A 13508-nucleotide genomic window follows, 5' to 3' on the forward strand; every position below is an offset into this window, starting at 1 on the left:
CGGTGGGTTATGATTGGTTGCTTTTGGACCAATCATGAGGTGCCAGATATACAAATTTGAGGGATTCTAGTGGCCAATCAGAGCAAGGTTTCGAAGGTCAGGTTTTTGGAAGGGAACCAATCATGGTAATTGTTTGCTCTCTGAGAAACCTCGGCAGACTCACTGGTGTGCAGCTTCCCACAGCCCGGCATGAGTTTAAGCCACTGGGTCTGGGAGGCAAACAATGGTGGGCTACATGGAAGTTCAGCAACAGCCATTACGCTAATTGCTGGTCTCATGAACTTCCCTTTTAGAACTGCTTTACTGTATCTCATAGATTTTGGTAATGTGTTTCCATTTTTATTTGTATTTAGAGATTTTTTAATTTTTGTTTTCATTGAGTCATTATTTCTTCAGGACCATATTGTTTAATTTCCATGTATTTGTAAAGTTTTTAATATTTCTCCTGTTCTGATCTTTATTTTTATACCATTGTGGTCAGAGCAGACACTTGAAATGATTTCAATCTTAAGATTGTTAAGACTTGTTTTGTCACCCAACATATGATCTATCTTGTAGTGTTTCATGTGCTGTTGATCTATCATTGAGAGTTTCATGTGTAATCTGCAGTTGTTGGGTGAAATGTTCTGTTAATGTCTGTTCAGTCCATTTGGTTTAGAGTACAATTTAAATCCAATGTTTCTGTCTTGATTTTCTATCTGGATAAACTGTCAATTGCTGAAAGTGGACTGTTAAAAGTCTCCTGCTATTACTGTATGGCAATCTATCTTTCCTTTATTTACTTATGTTTGAAAATTTTTCCTTATTCTATTCATGAGAGAGAGAGAGAAGCATATTTGACAAGGTCACATCATGCCATAATCCTCTTCTTCTAGCCCCCAGTTTGGCAAGATCTTGGGCACACCTCTGGGTACCCAGGGCATTTTCAGGCTGATGCAGGAATCTGAACATATGATTGGCCTTGCAGCTCCCAGCACTACATCTCTGCTTGCTATGGACTGAGTCACCAGACTAGTCCTGTCTCTCCCTTTAGCTCTTATATTTGTTTTACATATTTGAGTTTTCTGCTATTAGAGATCTGTATCTATATCTGTATCTGTATCTATATCTATATATTGTATATCCTTTTGCTGAATTGCCTTTTATCACTATATAATGACATCTTTTTACAAATAGTTTTTTACTTAAAGTCTATTTTATCTGATATCTGTATTGCCACCCTTGCTCTCATTTAGATTTCATTTGCAAGGAACATAATTTTTCATCTCTTCACTTTCAGTGTGCATATGTCCTTCACCTGAAATGAGGCTCTTGTAGGTAGAATATGGTTTAGTCTTATTTTTAGATACATATGGCCTTGCTATATCTTTTAATTAGATAATTTAATCCATTTACATTCAACATTATTGATAGGTAAAGATTTATTCCTGCCATTTTGTTTGTTGTTTTCTGGTTGTTTGGCAGACATTTTTTCCTTTTTATTATTATTTTTTTCCTTTCTTGTTTGCCTTTGTGGTTTGGCTCTTTGACTTAGTGATAAGCTTTGACTTATTTCTTTCTCTCATTTGTATATCTTCTGTAGTTTTTTTTTCTTTGTGGTTACTCTGGGGTTTACATTTAAAATATTATGGTTATTAGAGACTATTTTAAACTGATAACAACTTAACTTTGGTCATATATCACTATTCCAGACTTTGATGCTCCTCCACAGACTTTAATTACTTTGTCTTAGTTTATATCTCTTTATAATGTTCATTGTTAGTTTACTGTAGCTTTTAGACTTTTCTAACCCAGGATCTATCCTGGGTCTTTTTGATTTTAGTCTTTCTAACAGAGATGAAAAAGTTTGGGCTAGCCTGTGTCATGGTGGTTAAGGTGGCTGGAACCCACATGGCCAAAGTTTTTTGTTAGAGTAGTCTAAAGGCAATTCTTTCAGCTTTACATAGAAATATTTTATTTCTCCTTTGTTTGTGAGGGATAGCCCTTAGTTTATTTATTTGTTTGTTTCCAATACAGGGCATGCATGCACATGAGAGAGAAGAAGAAAGAAAGAAGGTCATGCAATTATCCCTTTCTTCCAGTCTGATAGTTCCCCAGAATCCTGGGTACATATACACATGCCAGGCACATTTTAGGTCAACTGGGCCAGAGACTCAAACTGATGTCAGCACTGGCTTCCAGTTCTACAGTCCAATACACAACTGAATGCACCAAACTGGCCTGGTCAAACATTTTATTTCCCCCAGCATGTTAAGATATCGTCCCATTCTCTTCTGGCCAGCAAGGTTTCTTCTGAGAAATTTTCTGTTGGTATAATGGAGATTCCCTTATATGTGAGTTGTTATTTTTCCCTTGCTGCTTTCAGAATTCTGTCTGACTTTTATCAGCTCTATAACATAATCCAAAAAAAAGAAAAAAAAAACGAATGAAAAAGGAGTCAAGAAACTCTATGGGATGAAACTTATTGGACATCATTAAGTATATATTCATGTTGTGGGAGTTCCAGAGGTAAAAGAAACAGAAAATGGCACAAAAAGCCCATTTGACAAAATATCAAAGGAAAAACAAATCCCATTTCTTGGGAGAGATTAGGACAGCCATATAATTCTCCTGATTACCCAATATTTACTCCTCCACTGAGAACTCACCTTAACATGCTTTATTTGTTTCGTTCATTGAAACAGAAATTGTTAAGTATTTTCAGAAGATAGTTACACTTTTTAAAGTGTGCTTAAAAGTCTGACTCATTTAAATAAGTGAATATATAATTCTGCCTCCCTTTCTGGATTGAAATTATTTTAGTGCAGAACAAAGATTTTTGTTCTCCTAGTTCTTTTTTTTTGGAGATGTTTTTGGTTTTTGCTACAGGGCACATGCACTTGCCAGAAAGACAGAGAGACAGAGACAGAGAGACAGAAAGTGAGAAATCACTCCCCAGGGGCATGGCCATGCCGTGATCCCTTCTCCTCCATTCTCCTCTCGGGATCTTGGGCACGCACGCACATGCGCCCAATGTGAGTTTAAGCCACTGGGTCTGGGACTCGAACTGTGGTCGACTACATGGGAGTCCAGCGACATAGCCATTATGCCAACTGCCGGTCCCTCCTCCTATTTCTTAATACAATGTCATAGCTAAAGCAGAGAATCAATGAATATTGACTGAATGAGCATCAAAAGGGGAAGATGCTTACACTTAAAAGCGTCTATTTTTGTATGGCCTATGGTAAAGGGTAGTAGCAGAGTGATGGTGGCAGCAGGAGGGTGGGAAGAGAGAGAAGACTTAGGTTAACACTTTTGCCTACTCTTCCCCTAGGAATGAAATCTATAACATTTTCCTACATCTGGGAGTGTTTTTCTTAATGAGCAAATATAAGGTTTCTGTTCTCTAGGATTGAGGATAAAACTATCTCTTTTGCTCTGTTTTTCTTATTTAAAATTAAGAGGAAAACTTGGTGTATTTTTCACGGAGGGTCAAGCATTCATCCATATGGAACCATGAACTGGAAACAGACTGAGTGAAAGGAGTGTGCATAGCCTGATACAAATCATTTCAAGTATGAGTCAGGCAATCCATTATATTGCAGTGCATGTAGCCAAGAAATACATGTTCTCTATGAAGCTTATGTCACTCTATAGTCCATATATAATACAGATCCAGACTCTTGTCAACACAGGCATTTCAAGAATAATCACGTAGGGAGACTTTTAAGGAAATCAAAAAAGTAACTTCATCAAGCTATATACAATGTAGTATCTTCTGACTTAGAAGATGATGCTATTGACAGTGCCCACAGAAAATAACTATTTAGATTTTTCTTTTCAAGTGTTGTGATGATCTTGCATTGATTCACCTATATTTTTTTTCTTGACTTCTCCTGTGATTGAGGGTAAACTGACAGTTTTGCTATAGCCAAGAGCTGGCTGAGATTCAAGTGCAAGATTTAGCCAGAGAATAAGTATACACCACAAACACACATACACACACACACAAAGACACATACATGCACACACACACACATATGCACACACAAATACACACATATATATTTATATTCACTGACTTCTGTAGGGATGGGGCCTATGATATGGCTGCATCAGTGCAGTTCCCCAGCCTGCTGAGATAACTTGCAGGGAATGATAAACACTTTTTAGTTCTAGAGTATCTTAGGCATGATGTGGAATATGTATATTAAAAGGCTATGCTTATGCATTGTAATAAAGCCCAAGAAATGAGCTCACCACTTCTAGTCATAAAACATTCTTCTAAGGGTAAAACCAAGTTTAGAAAAACCCTAGCAATGTCATCTGGTCTATCTTTTTACTTTCTTGTAGAAATGAATTATAACAAGCACACTTTTTTTCCTAAGTTTTTACGTACTCATCCCAAATTCTAATCTCTAAGAAAACACAGCATAATTTAGTGCAAATATGACCCACTGGTCTGTGCAGCAATTAATTTTTAAGGCCAGTTGCGGATCCTTCATGACGTGAGGGTGCATTTACACTCATTGTTCATCTGAGACAGATTCCATTGTTGTTCTAAGTAAGGCAACAACTCAAGGAGATGACTGGGAATTGCCGTGACTGAAGCAGAGGTATGGGTCCACATTATCCTAAAGCTGAAGAGGCAAGCTCAACACATCATTTGAATTCAATGTATAGGTGTCCTTGGCATTGTACGATGGCAAGTAATTGAACCTTTACAAATAATCTTACTTTCAACCAAAGATGCTATCTTTTTAAAAAAATGTTTATTTATTTCTTCCACAAGTGAGTGAGACAGAGAGAATGAGAGACAGAAAGTAAGAGAGAGAGCAAGAGGGAGAGAGAAGGGAACAGAACCCCCAATAGGGTTTCAATCATGGCATTGATTGACATAGCCCCAGATAATGGGCACAGGTATGCCTTGAACACTCAGGGAGGTTTCTAGACCTGAACTAGATTTCTGGACCTTGCCCATGTGGGATTGTCCCACAGAGCATTGGCATTTTAATGCACCACTGTCTGCCCCCACAAAATGCTATTTTAAACAAACCTAAGTATTTTCACTAAGATTTTGTATCATTCTTAATATTTTACTAGAAAATTTTTTTTCTATTCAGTAGTTTTATAAAAAAAAAAGCACTGCTACTTTAAAATTATGATTTATTGGTGGTGTTTTTATTTTTTTTTTTTTTTGCCAGTTGGTAGTTTAGCTGTTGAAGTGGCTGGATCCCACGTGACCAATTACACTATTCAAGTCCTGGACCCGGTGGCTTAGAAAACACTCCGTGTGTGTGTACATGCCCCACATCAGAAAGGTGAAATGAAGAAGGAGTTGTGACGTGGCCATCCTCTGTGAAGGATGCTCTCTCACTCTCTCTCTCTCTCTCATGAGCACACATGTCCTCTAGCAATCTGTTTTTTTTTCTTTTTTTTTTTTTTGGAGAGTTTTTTTTTTTTTTTTTTGCTATAGGGCATGTGCACTCACCAGAAAGACAGAGAGAGAGACAGAATGCAAGAAATACCCCCCCCCCCCGGGGTATAGCCACGCTGTAATCCCTTCTCTTCCATTCTCCTCTCGGGATCTTGGGTATGCACACACACGCACCTGGCGTGAGTTTAAGCTGCCAGGTCTGGGACTTGAACTGCGGTCGACTATGTGGGAGTCCAGTGACATAGCCATTACGCTAACTGCTGGTCCCTCTAGCAATCTTTTTAATTATGATTTTTTTTTTTGGCCAATATTTCTTGAGATTGGTTTGAATTCACTAATTTACTAGATTTTTCTAACCTAAATAGGCAATGGTAGACATACATGACATTGATAGTGTCTAGGGGTAAATTTGAATCCTTTAATGATTATGAAATGGTTAAATATTATTTCTGCTAAATTTGTTCTTAACACCTTTGGTGATAGATTTTACACTGCTTTAGTTAGTGGTTAGCACTTGGAAAATCACAATGAATTGATTTGTAATCTTATTCTTTTTTTTTTTCTAAAGGAATTCCTGTAAGAAAAGATGTTCTATTATCACCAGCAGCTATAACCTTCAATTGCCCTGATACAAAACCTTTTCCTCGTGTTACTCAAGAATGCCTGCTTTCAAGCATCATTACTCACTCCATTGTCCAAAACAATGTCCATGTTGCTTTTATTTCTGGGATTTCAGCAGGGAATAAAATACTCTAGCTAAAATAAAGAATCAGATTTTTAGTTAACCACCCAAAGGAATGTTATATTACTTATTATATTGTGCCACTTCCACACATAAATTCCTAGATGCAACCACTAATCAGAGCTCCAGCTGCTATTGTTTCATGATCGCTTATTAGACATACATGATAGACCAGAAACTGGGGTACAGACATGAGGAGGATAAACATAGTACTGTACAATGTGGAAAATACAATTTGTGGGGAAGACCTCAGTTGATTTATCTTCCAAAGATAAAGTACTATGAGAGTGAGGAAATAAAGATCAGCTAGAAACGTGAAGATTGTAAGTTCTGTTATTCTTAGGCAAAAATAAGGGTGAAGGTCATTGCTGGCAGGAGAAATAACATGTGGGAAGGCCCAGGGGAGAGAGAGAACAGTGTCTGTTTGAGGAAGTGGGAGAAGTCTAACACTGGCTGGACTGCAGAGAAGGGTTTGCTCTATGGATGTTCTTAGCTCCCCCTCAATTTTCTATTGTCTTTCTTATTACTTTTTAATTGCCAGAGAGCATGAACACTCACCAGAGAGACAGAGAGAGAGAGAGTGAGCATACCCCAATGGGGCGTGATCATGCCACGACCCTTTCTCCTCCACTGCTGCCTCCTGACAGGATTTAGAGCACACATGCACATGTGCCCAGTGTCTTTTGAACTGCTGAGACCAGGATTTGAACTATGGTTGGCCATGTGGGATCTGGCTCTTTTAACCAGCAGGCCATAGCACTGGACCCCTACTTTCCTTATTGTCCTGTAAAGTCTTACAACTATTCTCATTACTTTACGGAACTGAGTTCAAATAGAAGTCTTTATCTCATAGCACTTAACCTGATTAAAAATGTTTGTTAAACTAAAGCACTGACTCTAGAATACAAATTTGTTTAGAATAGAAAATTGTTTTCTTTTCCTGATTGTCTATGACTCCTCCCAGGATTTTGGGCATGCATGCACACCTACCTGGCACGTATTTCAAGCTACAGGGTCCAGGACTCAAACCATGCTGTTGGCTGCATGCGATTCAGCCACCTAAACTATTATGCCACTGATTGGTCCCCTGTTTAGATTTTTTTAAGGGTTTTTTGTTATAAGGCATGTGTGCTCACCCAAGAGACAGAGACAGTGAGAGGGAAAATGAGAAATCACCCCCCAGGAGGGATAGCCATGCCGTAACCCTTTCTCCATTCTTCTCTCAGAATTTTGGGCATGCACACACATGCATCTTGCGTGACTTTCAAGCCACTGGGTCCCGGACTTGGACCATGGTCAGCCATGTGAGACTCCATAGTCTTAACCACCATGCCACCTATTGGTCCCCCAGTTTAGATTTTTAACGTAAGTGATTAAGTATAACTCTTGTTTTTTGTTTTTGTTTGTTTGGTGACAAGGAATCTGACTGTCAATTTTCATTTTCCCTTAGCATAAACAGTAGCTATGATTTGAACTTAAAGGCAAGAGGGCGAAGGAATGAATATTCTTGTGCTGTCATTATGATTTGGTTTGAAATAGTTCCATATAATCCTGTCTAACTATTCCCTTGTATCTGAGCTATAAATATAAATATCATATGAAAATCAATGACTATTATGACTTTAGAAGTGATGGGAGATGTATAGTTAACTCTGAACCATCATGGCATAAGGAAGATTGTGGACTATTAGGTCAAGTAAACTTAGGTTTGCAGCATGATTCTTCTGCCTTCACTTTTCATTTTAAAAATTTTTTTAAAGAGATTTTTGCCTTAAGGTGCCAGTGCTCACTGGAGAGAGTGAGACAGAGGCAATGAGAGGGAAAGTGAGAAATCACCCCCCCCCAGGGGGGATGGCCATGCCACAATCCCTTCTCCATCTTTCTCCTTCTGGGATCTTGGGCATGTACACACACATGCCCGGCATCATTTTCAAGCTGGGTCCAAGACTCAAACCGCAGTCAGCCATGTAGGAGTTCAGTGACATAACCATTATGCCATCTGCTGGCCCTGCCTTCAGTTTTCTTACCTCTAAAATGAGTAAAATGATTCTTACCAGAACTATGAAGATTAAGGATAATGACTGAGTGCAATACTTTATACATAAAAGGTACTTCATAGAAAATTTTATTTTCCATGGGACTAGCAGTTGGTGGAATGGCTATGCCACTGGACTCCTATGTAGTTGGCCACAGTTTGAGTACCAGACTTGGTAGCTTAAACTCATGCCAGATGCATGTGCATGCATGCCCAAGATCCTGAGAGGAGAATGGAGGAGAAGGGATTGTGGCATGGCCATCTGCCCTGGGGGGTGATTTCTCATTTTCAGTCTCTCTGTCTCTCTCTCTCTTTCTGGTGAGCACACGTGCCCTATAGCAAAAACCTCTCCAAAAAAAAAAAAAAAAGAAAATTTTATTTTCCATCCTAGTAATAGCTGCCTATCCTAGCTTCCCAAAGTAAACCCAAGGAGGCAATGGGCACAAGAGGACTTTTTGAGAAACAGTTGTCTTAAGAGGTTATCTCGTAAATTTTCTCAAGTGATTTCTAGAGGAGCAAGAGACTCAGAAATAATTTTTCCTTTCATTCATGAGATGACCTCATACCCAAGTGGTTTTGTTGGCAGCAACATTAATTACTGTGAAACCTAGTATTACCAAAGGAACCTCAGGGACTGCTCTTGGCTGGTAACTTAAGCTGGAGTTCACAATGACTGAAAGAACATAGCTTGTTTCTGCTTAGGGAACCACAGTACTTACTAGGATTCACGTTTTACAGGTGGTGGTTGTTTGTTTCCCTCCCTACTCAGAGGCTATGGTTAATTCTATACCCAAAATGACCCATCAAGAAGTGTCAGTGTGAGTGTTTTACAAAGTAGGCTGGAGTTACAACTAAATTTAGAACTCAGACAAGTTTTCTTGTCTGAATTGCTTCTAGGATGGTCTTTTATAACCCAGAAGCCATTTTTATTCAAGAAGAGCCATGTGGTTTTCTCAAGCAATTTCTTGGTTAGAAATGTCAACAAAATGGGTAAGTTTGTTTTTCCTTTCCCTCTGCAATTTCCATGCCTCACAAATGTTTTCTGGTAGCACGTATATCACGCAAAGCTGTTTCAAAGTCAGAGTTGGAGACAGTGCTAATGGTAGGAGCAATTGCTAAGGGTCTGAATGCCAAGAAATAATAATATTTTTCACCCCTACATCCTCAGTTTCTAATATGACCTAATGTGTGAAATGCTGCTGGTCTGCCTTACAGATGCCTTTCAGAAATACTCAACAGGAGTCCGGGGGATGCTGGAAAGGCTACGCAGTTGTATTCCCCACAGATCATTTCAACATCCTTAATTTGAACTGGTCTCTGGTCTGGCCAGTGTATTTGACCAACAACCCACAAGAAACGTTCTCTGACTTTATTTTATTCATCTGATGACGCCTGCATGCAAGGCGCTCATGTCGAAGCGAAACTGGGCAATGGGTGTAGCAATTTACATGTCTTCAGCAAACTTTCATCCCAGGGCCTCAAAGGACCTGCCAGATATTAAAATATTCCTATAGAAAGACTGAGGCAAGTTCTCAGTAGATAATAAGAGAGATCCGGGAAATGACATGCAAAGCTTAGATCAACTTCTCACCTACAAATAACCCAGGATGGAGCCTGGATTTAACTCCATTTCCTCGTTGGTCCTGTGGGCAGCTTTTTGAGCAGTAATGCAACACAGATGCCCCGGGGCGTCAGGGCCTCCGTTCCTACACATTTTGGGAAGAAGTATTCCAAAGTATTGACTTAAATTTTTCCACTACAATTTGTGGTCCTTTTATGTTTTATTCAGCAATTACACAGCTTAGCTTCTATGCTAATATTTGACTATCACCAAGATCCATATATTAATATTTGTTTTATTTTACTTTATTTGCTCACTGTTTCTTGCCTTCTTTGTTTTATTTTAGAAGTAATATTGCAGATTTTTTTCATTATTATCTTTTTATTTGTACAGTCTAACCCTTGCTAACATGCATTGATGCAACTTACTTATATCAGCCAATAAGACATTCTTAGAAAAAAAGCAAATCAAAACTTTTGAGTTCAATTCTGGAAAGAAGTCATGTTTTCTAGTTAAGGCTGAAAGTTTTATTTTCTTCTGTTTGATTTTCCGATGATGTCACTTTGTGTTTCCGTGAGAGGCTAATTTTTGATTTAAGGACTGATAAATGTTGACAATGCTAAGAAAGAATTTTTAATGTCATTTTTTTAAAAAAAAGTCTATACATTTTTCTCCCCTAACAGAGAGAGAGGAAACAAGCACCCTCAACAGGGCCTCATGCTCTGATCCCTACTCCTCTGCCCTCAGCATTGCCCCAGCCTTTCCAACTGGTCAGGATTACAGGCACGTCAGAACTCCTGATGTGTACATGGTGCTCTGGGAATCAAACTCCGATCTTCCACATGGCTTCCAGCATTGCAGTGTCACTCTACTACCATGCCACTGCAGCTGAGCCAAATTGTTGATGTCTTGACCAAATGGAAATCCTCAATGTCTTAGTGTCCATTACGTTTCGTTAATGTTTCCTGAGAGAGAACTGTGTGTCAGGTGCTAACCTGGTTCTAAGAAAACCGTCCTGATCAGGCCACTGTTTTGCCTGCAAGGAGTCCAATATAATAATGGCACTGACAATACGATTTGCATGTCTTACTTTCAGAGATTATCCTGCATAGGAGAGTCACAATTAGGACAACTAGGTAATGCACAAATGAAGTGGTTAACTAGGTAACTAGGTAATGCACAAATGAAGTGGTTAACACTATTTTTTGAAATGACATTAGCTCCCCTTACGTCAGTTCCTTATCTTCTCCCCACCACTCTCTCTCTCTCTCTCTCGTTCTTCAGAGATTATACTGCATAGGAGAGTCGCAATTAAGATAACTAGGTAATGCACAAATGAAGTGGTTAACACTATTTTTTGAAATGACATTAGCTCCCCTTACGTCAGTTCCTTATCTTCTCCCCACCACTCTCTCTCTCTCTCTCTCGTTCTTTCTCTCTTTCTCTCACACACAAATGAGCTTATGCAAATAATAATACCCTGACCTAGCCAGTTTATTTAGTTGCAAAACTATTTCGAAAAGGAATGCTCAGGGTATGATTTTTTCTTTTTTAGAAAAAGTTGTCCAAATTCTGAGTGTTGTCTTAGAATCACAGTCTTCAAAGATCACATGTCACTGTAATCCGGCAAACATACAGCGGTGTACCTTACAACCTGTCGTCCATTTTCTTTGACACTGTGCGTATTATCATTAATGGTAGAATCGTCAACAAAAAGACCACATTGGCCTTACTTTGTTTATGAACTCAAGTGGGAGGGGAGAATTTCCATTTCTGTCCTTTCTGATGGACCACCCAGAATGCAAAACTGATTAATTTGGGGGAGGAGTAAAATAATTATTTTGTTTTATTTAAGGCATAGACTTAAGGGTGAGGTACTGATTGCAATTTTACAGAACAGAGGCTGGGAGAGGGGATGATGCCTTTGCCGGAGCTGCAGCAACTGTCAGATCAGGGTAGAGTACAACAAGAGTGTAGTTGGAAGGGAGGAGGAAACCGATTATAGGTCAACTGAGAATTATGAAGGTTTCAAAGCAGCCAAAACAGAAGAAGGCTTTGTATATGGTTGTCTGTAGGCGAAATAAAAGGCCCGGAGACTGAAAGACGCAAGAGAGATGATGCAGCAAAGATGGGGTTAGGCAGGGAAGGGGGGGAGTGCTGAGCAGACAACTGAGAAGAGGGCTGTGGCCGCAGTGGTCTCTGACCAACTGTCGTGGGGGAACGGTGAGAACAGGGAAGAGTAGCATCTAATAAAAATGGCTTGTGTTTATTCATGCCACACCTACTATGCAATGGTAGCCCACGTGGGTCTTGAGCTGGGCTCCAAAGGCTATATCGCTAGCTGGATTTTGCCTCATTTTGACTGAGCATTATAACACACTGGGAGAACAGTACCTACCAGTTACCACCCCCTTTGGACTGCTGCTGTCAAGGACAGGGGACTTCAAAAAGTTTATAGAAAATGAAATTATAGTATGGGTTTAGTTTGGTGCTAAAAACGGAAACCCATGTATCACCTTTTTTAATATGCAATTTCCATGTTTTTTTTTGAGTATCCTCTTGTGAATTTTTTTTTTTTTGAGAGGTTTTTGCTATAGGGTATGTGCACTTGTCAGAAAGACAGAGAGACAGGAAATGAGAAACTACCGCCCAGGGGGGATGGCCATACCACGATCCCTTCTCCTCCCTTCTCCTCTCAGGATCTTGGGCGCTGCACACACACGCGCCTGGTGTGCATTTAAGCCACTGGGTCTGGGACTTGAACCATGGTCGACTACATGGGAGTCCAGTGACGTAGCCATTACACCAACTGCTGGTCCCACCTCTTGTGTAATTGTCATGTTTCCTTATTTGTAATGTCAAAAGTCTAGGGTTACTTCTAAGTCTGTTCCTTAGTTTTGTGGAATTTTCACTGGCCTTGATATTTAGATGAAGCCAACTTAAGTATTTTCATCCACACATATACAATAATCACTAAGGTAGTTTCTTCTTTTATTAATTCACCAGAGAGAGACAGAAAGAGGGAGAGAGAAAGCAAGAACAGATCCTCCATGGGGTGGTCACACCACAATCCTTTTCTCTTCCATTTCCCTTTTCAGGATATTGTCATAGGCATGAAATATGCACACACACCTATTGTGCTTCTCAAGCTGCTGATCTGGGATTCCAACCATGAAGTCAGCCGTGTGGGATCCAACTGCCTTAACCACCATGCTACGGGCTGGCCCAAGGTAAATTTTCATAAAATAGAAACCTGAATCTATTCAATAGTTTGGAACAAAATTCCTATTACAATTCTTGCACATCCTAGTATTGAACAAAGTTTTCTGTTTGATTGATAGCAATTGTCCTTTTTATTCGGATTTACTATGTACGATATATTCTTGAAAACATTTTAACTTTGTATAATCATTGAAGATGCCAATATGTAGGTAGAAGATAGTTTACAATGACTATTTCCTATTGATTTAAACAATGCCATTAAAATTCAGATAAATTTTTCAATAATATCATTTTTCCAAAAGGGTGCCAGAAAGTTATTATTTTTGACTATTTGTGATGGGGTGCAGTAGGCACATTAGGATGAGGCTTTTTGGCTTTACATTGCCTGAAATCAAAGACTTAAATCCTCTTCAAAAGGTTATCTTTTTAGCTAGTGCTCCATTTCTTTTTTTTTTATTTTTTATTTTTTTATTTTTATTATCATCATAATCTTTTTAATATCACATTGGATTACATATAACTTTACACTGTA

At 39.0% G+C, this 13508-nt stretch overlaps 1 protein-coding gene and 1 long non-coding RNA gene across 2 annotated transcripts in view; one reads left to right on the forward strand and one right to left on the reverse strand.

Moving 5' to 3' along the window:
* The window catches only part of BBOX1 (gamma-butyrobetaine hydroxylase 1), a 59158-nt gene that overhangs the window by 16118 nt on the left and 29532 nt on the right, over positions 1 to 13508 (reverse strand). The window lies entirely within an intron of this gene.
* LOC102478055 (uncharacterized) overlaps positions 1 to 13508 on the forward strand; it is a 32329-nt gene that overhangs the window by 6325 nt on the left and 12496 nt on the right. The window contains exon 2 of the long non-coding RNA XR_001371067.2: positions 9091 to 9183. This is a non-coding gene — a long non-coding RNA (uncharacterized LOC102478055). The remainder of the gene's footprint in view (positions 1 to 9090; positions 9184 to 13508) is intronic.

This window comes from Tupaia chinensis, unplaced genomic scaffold (genome assembly GCF_000334495.1).
Source record: "Tupaia chinensis unplaced genomic scaffold, TupChi_1.0 Scaffold000555_1, whole genome shotgun sequence".
NCBI classification, from domain to species: Eukaryota; Metazoa; Chordata; class Mammalia; order Scandentia; family Tupaiidae; genus Tupaia; species Tupaia belangeri.